Source organism: Triticum dicoccoides, chromosome 3A (assembly GCF_002162155.2).
Source record: "Triticum dicoccoides isolate Atlit2015 ecotype Zavitan chromosome 3A, WEW_v2.0, whole genome shotgun sequence".
Lineage (NCBI taxonomy): Eukaryota > Viridiplantae > Streptophyta > Magnoliopsida > Poales > Poaceae > Triticum > Triticum dicoccoides.
The window spans coordinates 301,920,473-301,928,992 of record NC_041384.1 but is presented as its reverse complement, the minus strand read 5'-3'; positions in this window follow the sequence as shown (position 1 = coordinate 301,928,992).

The window sequence follows — 8,520 nt, the reverse complement described above, 5'->3', positions numbered from 1 at the left end:
AGCCCTCCACACCACGGGGTCCTGTTCATCCACCCATCCACGGGCACCCCTCCACCGTCTACTGTTCATCCAACCCTCCACCACACCACAGGGTCCTATTCATCCAGAGGCAACCCCACCGCTCACTGTTCATCCACCCCCCCGCAACGCTCACTGTTCATCCCATCGATCGTCTTTAGTTAGCAGCAGTAGTGAAGGAATCGCTCGATCGGCTTCGGTTAACAGCCATCGATCGATTGCGCGGGTTCAGTAATGCGTAGCTTGCAGTGCAATCGCTCGGGGTTAAGTTAGAGCCCAACGCCTCGCTCGGGTTCAGTTAGAGCCAACGCCTCGCACACACGCGCGTACGTGTACGAGAGAAACGCGCATCGCTCGGCCCCCGACCTCCCACCGTAACTAGGAACTCCCCGAAATTTTCCTCGCCCTCGCTTCTACCACGTTTTTTTCCGTCATGGACGGCCCAAAGAATGTCATGCAACTGCGTCTCCGACCCGCCCAGGACGAAAAGCCCATTTTCTTTCATGATTTTTTGTCATAGAAGTAGGAGCCCACCACATCTATGATGATACCGGGTTTTGTCACAATTATCATCATAGAAGTGTCATATGTATGACAGAATTTTTTTTCGTTCGGCCCAAAATGTCACAGATGTGTGTTTTTTTGTAGTGTATGTAAGCAGCTTCACCGAGGTCTTTCATTGAAAAACTCTTATTCAAGTATCCCTTTATGCTATCCAGAAATTTTATATCATTTCCAATCAGCAATATGTCATCCACATATAATATCAGAAATGCTACAGAGCTCCCACTCACTTTCTTGTAAATACAGACTTCTCCAAAAGTCCGTATAAACCAAATGCTTTGATCACACTATCAAAGCGTTTATTCCAACTCCGAGAGGCTTGCACCAGTCCATAAATGGATCACTGGAGCTTGCACACTTTGTTAGCTCCCTTTGGATCGACAAAACCTTCTGGTTGCATCATATACAACTCTTCTTCCAGAAATCCATTCAAGAATGCAGTTTTGACATCCATCTGCCATATTTCATAATCATAAAACGCGGCAATTGCTAACATGATTCGGACAGACTTAAGCATCGCTACGGGTGAGAAGGTCTCATCATAGTCAATCCCTTGAACTTGTCGAAAACCTTTCGCAACAAGTCAAGCTTTGTAGACAGTAACATTACCGTCAGCGTCAGTCTTCTTCTTGAAGATCCATTTATTCTCAATTGCTTGCCGATCAACGGGCAAGTCAACCAAAGTCCACACTTTGTTCTCATACATGGATCCCATCTCAGATTTCATGGCTTCAAGCCATTTTGCGGAATCTGGGCTCACCATCGCTTCTTCATAGTTCGTAGGTTCATCATGATCTAGTAGCATGACTTCCAGAACATGATTACCGTACCACTCTGGTGCGGATCTTACTTTGGTTGATCTACGAAGATCAGTAGCAACTTGATCTGACGTTTCATGATCATCATCATTAACTTCCTCACTAGTTGGTGTAGGTGTCACAGAAACTGATTTCTGTGATGTACTACTTTCCAATAAGGGAGCAGGTACAATTACCTCATCAAGTTCTACTTTCCTCCCACTCGCTTCTTTCGAGAGAAACTCCTTCTCTAGAAAGGACCCATTCTTGGCAATGAATGTCTTACCTTCGGATCTGTGATAGAAGGTGTACCCAACAGTCTCCTTTGGGTATCCTATGAAGACACATTTCTCCGATTTGGGTTCGAGCTTATCAGGTTGAAGCTTTTTCACATAAGCATCACAGCCCAAACTTTAAGAAATGACAACTTTGCTTTCTTGCCAAACCACAGTTCATAAGGCGTCATCTCAACGGATTTTGATGGTGCCCTATTTAACGTGAATGCGGCCGTCTCTAAAGCATAACCCCAAAACGATAGCGGTAAATCTGTAAGAGACATCATAGATCGCACCATATCAAGTAAAGTGCGATTACGACGTTCGGACACACCATTATGTTGTGGTGTTCCGGGTGGCGTGAGTAGTGAAACTATTTCGCATTGTTTCAAATGTAGACCAAACTCGTAACTCAAATATTCTCCTCCACGATCAGATCGTAGAAACTTTATTTTCTTGTTACGATGATTTTCAACTTCACTCTGAAATTCTTTGAACTTTTCAAATGTTTCAGACTTATGCTTCATTAAGTAGATATACCCATATCTGCTTAAATCATCTGTGAAGGTGAGAAAATAACAATATCCGCCACGAGCCTCAACATTCATCGGACCACATACATTTGTATGTATGATTTCCAACAAATCTGTTGCTCTCTCCATAGTACCGAAGAACGGCGTTTTAGTCATCTTGCCCATGAGGCACGGTTCGCAAGTACCAAGTGATTCATAATCAAGTGGTCCAAAAGTCCATCAGTATGGAGTTTCTTCATGCGCTTTACACCGATATGACCTAAACGGCAGTGCCACAAATAAGTTGCACTATCATTATCAACTCTGCATCTTTTGGCTTCAACATTATGAATATGTGTATCACTACTATCGAGATTCATCAAAAACAGACCACTCTTCAAGGGTGCATGACCATAAAAGATATTACTCATATAAATAGAACAACCATTATTCTCTGATTTAAATGAATAACTGTCTCGCATCAAACAAGATCCAGATATAATGTTCATGCTCAACGCTGGCACCAAATAACAATTATTTAGGTCTAATACTAATCCCGAAGGTAGATGTAGAGGTAGCGTGCCGACCGCGATCACATCGACTTTGGAACCGTTTCCCACGCGCATCGTCACCTCGTCCTTTGCCAGTGTTCACTTAATTCGTAGTCCCTGTTTCAAGTTGCAAATATTAGCAACAGAACCAGTATCAAATACCCAGGTGCTACTGCGAGCTCTAGTAAGGTACACATCAATAACATGTATATCACATATACATTTGTTCACCTTGCCATCCTTCTTATCCGCCAAATACTTGGGGCAGTTCCGCTTCCAGTGACCAGTCTGCTTGCAGTAGAAGCACTCAGTTTCAGGCTTAGGTCCAGACTTGGGTTTCTTCTCCTAAGCAACAACTTGCTTGCTGTTCTTCTTGAAGTTCCCCTTCTTCTTCCCTTTGCCCTTTTTCTTGAAACTAGTGGTCTTGTTGACCATCAACACTTGATGCTCCTTCTTGATTTCTACCTCCGCAGCTTTTAGCATTGCGAAGAGCTCAGGAATTGTCTTATTCATCCCTTGCATATTATAGTTCATCATGAAGCTCTTTTAGCTTGGTGGCAGTGATTGAAGAACTCTGTCAATGACACTATCAACCGGAAGATCAACTCCCAGCTGAGTCAAGTGATTATGGTACCCAGACATTCTGAGTATATGTTCACTGACAGAACTATTCTCCTCCATCTTGCAGCTGTAGAACTTATTGGAGACTTCATATCTCTCAATCCGGGAATTTGCTTGAAATATTAACTTCAACTCCTGGAACATCTCATATGCTCCATGACATTCAAAACGTCGTTGAAGTCCCGTTCCAAGCCGTAAAGCATGGCACACTGAACTATCGAGTAGTCATCAACACGCAACTGCCAGACATTCACAATGTCTGCAGTTGCTGGCGCAGGAGGTACACCTAGCGGTGCTTCTAGGACGTAACTCTTCTGTGCAACAATGAGGATAATCCTCAAGTTACGGACCCAATCCGTGTAATTGTCTTTCAACTTTGCTTTCTCAAGGAACGCATTAAAATTCAACGGAACAATAGCACGGGCCATCTATCTACAATCAAACATAGACAAGCAAGATACTATCAGGTACTAAGCTCATGATAAATTTAAGTTCAATTAATCATATTACTTAAGAACTCCCACTTAGAAAGACATCCCTCTAATCCTCTAAGTGATCACGTGATCCAAATCAACTAAACCATAACCGATCATCACGTGAAATAGAGTAGCTTTCAATGGTGAACATCACTATGTTGATCATATCTACTATATGATTCACGCTCGACCTTTCGGTCTCAGTGTTCCGAGGCCATATCTGCATATGCTAGGCTTGTCAAGTTTAACCTGAGTATTCTGCGTGTGCAAAACTGGCTTGCCCCCGTTGTAGATGGACGTAGAGCTTATCACACCCGATCATCACGTGGTGTCTGGGCACGGCGAACTTTGGCAACGGTGCATACTCAGGGAGAACACTTTTATCTTGAAATTTAGTGAGAGATCATCTTATAATGCTACCGTCAATCAAAGCAAGATAAGATGCATAAAAGATAAACATCACATGCAATCAATATAAGTGATATGATATGGCCATCATCATCTTGTGCTTGTGATCTCCATCTCCGAAGCACCGTCATGATCACCATCGTCACCGGCGGGACACCTTGATCTCCATCGTAGCATCATTGTCATCTCGCCAATCTTATGCTTTCCACGACTATCGCTACCGCTTAGTGATTATTTAAAGCATTACAGGGCGATTGCATTGCATACAATAAAGCGACAACCATAAGGCTCCGGCCAGTTGCCGATAACTCGGTTACAAAACATGATCATTTCATACAATAAAATTTAGCATCATGTCTTGACCATATCACATCACAACATGCCCTGCAAAAACAAGTTAGACGTCCTCTACTTTGTTGTTGCGAGTTTTACGTGGCTGCTACGGGCTTAGCAAGAACCGTTCTTACCTACGCATCAAAACCACAATGATAGTTTGTCAAGTTGGTGCTGTTTTAACCTTTGCAAGGACCGGGCGTAGCCACACTCGGTTCAACTAAAGTTGGAGAAACTGACACCCGCCAGCCACCTATGTGCAAAGCACATCGGTAGAACCAGTCTCGCGTAAGCGTACGCGTAATGTCGGTCCGGGCCGCTTCATTCAACAATACCGCCGAACCAAAGTATGACATGCTGGTAAGCAGTATAACTTATATCGCCCACAACTCACTTGTGTTCTACTCATGCATATAACATCAACGCATAAAACCTGGCTCTGATACCACTGTTGGGGAACGTAGTAATTTCAAAAAAATTCCTACGCACACACAAGATCATGGTGATGCATAGCAACAAGAGGGGAGAGTGTTGTCCACGTACCCTCATAGACCGAAAGCGGAAGCGTTAGCACAACGCGGTTGATGTAGTCGTACGTCTTCACGATCCAACCGATCAAGTACCGAACGTACGACACCTCCGAGTTCTGCACACATTTAGCCCGATGACGTCCCTCGAACTCCGATCCAGCCGAGTGTTGAGGGAGAGTTTCGTCAGCACAACGACGTGGTGACGGTGTTGATGTTCTACCGACGCAGAGCTTCGCCTAAGCACCGCTACAGTATTAGTAGTTCATAGGAATATTATTCTCGAATTTTGTTTCTTCTTTCTACTAATCATGACAGGTTCTGGAGATAGAAGTTCTTGGATGAGGGATACATCTTCACCATCACGAGAGGTGGGACAACACACACAAGTGTTGGGGAATGCAGTAATTTCAAAATTTTCCTACGCACACGCAAGATCTATCATGGTGATGTATAGCAACGAGAGGGAAAGAGTGTTGTCCACGTACCCTCGTAGACCGTAAGCGGAAGCGTTATGACAACGCGGTTGATGTAGTCGTACGTCTTCACGATCTGACCGATCCTAGTACCGAAAGTACGACACCTCGCGATCTGCGCACGTTCGGCTCGGTGACGTCCCACGAACTCTCGATCCAGCTGCGTGTCGAGGGAGAGCTTCATCAGCACAATGGCATGATGACGGTGATGATGAAGCTACCGGCGCAGGGCTTTGCCTATGCACTACGACGATATGACCGAGGTGGATTATGGTGGAGAGGGGCACCACACACGACTAAGGGATCAATGATCAACTTGTGTGTTCTAGGGTGCCCCCAGCCCCCGTATATAAACAACCAAGGGGAGAGGCCGGCCGGCCCTTGGGGCGCGCCAAGGAGGGGAGGAGTCCTCCTCCTAGTAGGAGTAGGACTCCCCCTTTCCTAGTCCAACTAGGAGGAGGAAGGGGGGGGGGAAGGAGAGGGAGAGAGGGAAGGAAAGAGGGAGCGCCACCCCTCCTTGTCCAATTTGGACTCCTCAAGGGGGGCAGCCCTAAGGCCCCTTCCTCTCTCTCTCACAAGGCCCATGTTGGCCCATTAGTTCCCCCGAGGGTTTCGATAATCCCCCACAACTCCGATAATTATCTGGTAACCCCCGGAACTCATCTGGTGTCCGAATATAGTCATCCAATATATCAATCTTTATGTCTCCACCATTTCGAGACTCCTCGTTATGTCCGTGATCACATCCGGGACTCTGAACTATCTTTGGTACATCAAAACACATAAACTCACAATACCGATCGTCACCGAACGTTAAGCGTGCGGAACCTACGGGTTCGAGAACTATGTAGACATGACCGAGACACGTCTTCGGTCAATAACCAATAGTGGAACCTAGATGTTCATATTGGCTCCCACATATTCTACGAAGATCTTTATCGGTCAAACCGCATAACGACATACGTTGTTCCCTTTGTCATCGGTATGTTACTTGCCCGAGATTCGATTGTCGGTATCTCAATACCTAGTTCAATCTCATTACCGGCAAGTCCCTTTACTCGTTCTGTAATGCATCATCCCGTAACTAACTCATTAGTCACATTGCTTGCAAGGCTTATAGTGATGTGCATTACCAAGAGGGCCCAGAGATACCTGTCCGATACTCGGAGTGACAAATCCTAATCTCGATCTATGCCAACTCAACAAACATCATCGGAGACACCTGTAGAGCATCTTTATAGTCACCTAGTTACGTTGTGACGTTTGATAGCACACTAAGTGTTCCTCCGGTATTCGGGAGGTACATAATCTCATAGCCATAGGAACATGTATAAGTTATGAAGAAAGCAATAGCAACAAACTAAACGATCATAGTGCTAAGCTAACGGATGGGTCAAGTCAATCACATCATTCTCTAATGATGTGATCCCGTTAATCAAATGACAACTCTTTGTCCATGGCTAGGAAACTTAACCATCTTTGATTAACGAGCTAGTCAAGTAGAGGCATACTAGTGACACTCAGTTTGTCTATGTATTCACACATGTACTAAGTTTATGGTTAATACAATTCTAGCATGAATAATAAACATTTATCATGATATAAGGAAATATGAATAACAACTTTATTATTGCCTCTAGGGCATATTTTCTTCATTCTCCCACTTGCACTAGAGTCAATAATCTAGTTCACATCGTCGTGTGATTTCACACCAATAGTTCACATCTTTATGTGATTAGTTCACATCTTCATGTGACTAATACCCAAAGGGTTTGAAATCACATGACGATGTGAACTAGATTATTGACTCTAGTGCAAGTGGGAGACTGAAGGAAATATGCCCTAGAGGCAATAATAAAGTTGGTATTTATATTTCCTTATATCATGATAAATGTTTATTATTCATGCTAGAATTGTATTAACCAGAAACTTAGAACATGTTTGAATACATAGACAAACAGAGTGTCACTAGTTTGCCTCTACTTGACTAGCTCGTTGAATCAATGATGCTTATGTTTCCTAACCATAGACATGAGTTGTCATTTGATTAACGGGATCACATCATTAGAGAATGATGTGATTGACTTGACCCATCCGTTAGCTTAGCACGATGATCGTTTAGTTTGTTGCTATTGCTTTCTCCATAACTTATACATGTTCCTACGACTATGAGATCATGCAACTCCCGAATACTAGAGGGACACTTGTGTGCTACCAAACGTCACAACATAACTGAGTGATTATAAAGGTGCTCTGCAGGTGTCTCCGATGGTGTTTGTTGAGTTGGCATAGATCGAGATTAGGATTTGTCACTCTGATTGTCGGAGAGGTATCTCTGGGCCCTCTCGGTAATGTACATCATTATAAGCCTTGCAAGCAATGTAGCTAATGAGTTAGTTACGAGATTTAGCATTACGGAACAAGTAAAGAGACTTGCCGGTAACGAGATTGAACTAGGTATTGAGATACCGACGATCAAATCTCGGGCAAGTAACATACCGATGACATAGGGAACAATGTATATCGTTATGCGGTTTGACCGATAAAGATCTTCGTAGAATATACAGGAACCAATATGGGCATCCAGGTTTCTCTATTGTTTATTGACCGGAGACATGTCTTGGTCATGTCTACATAGTTCTCAAACCCGTAGGGTCTGCACACTTAATGTTCGATGACGATCGTATTATGAGTTTATGTGTTTTGATGTACCGAAGGTAGTTCGGAGTCCCGGATATGATCGTGGACATGACAATGAGTCTCTAAATGGTCGAGACATAAAGATCGATATATTGGACGACTATATTTGGACATCGGAATGGTTCTGAGTGAGATCTGGCATTTACCGATGTACCGGGAGGTTACCGGAACCCCGTGGGAGGTATATGGGCCTTATTTGGCCATAGTGGGAGAGAGGAGAAGGGAGCAAAGGAGGGGCATCCCCCAAGCCCAATCCGAATTG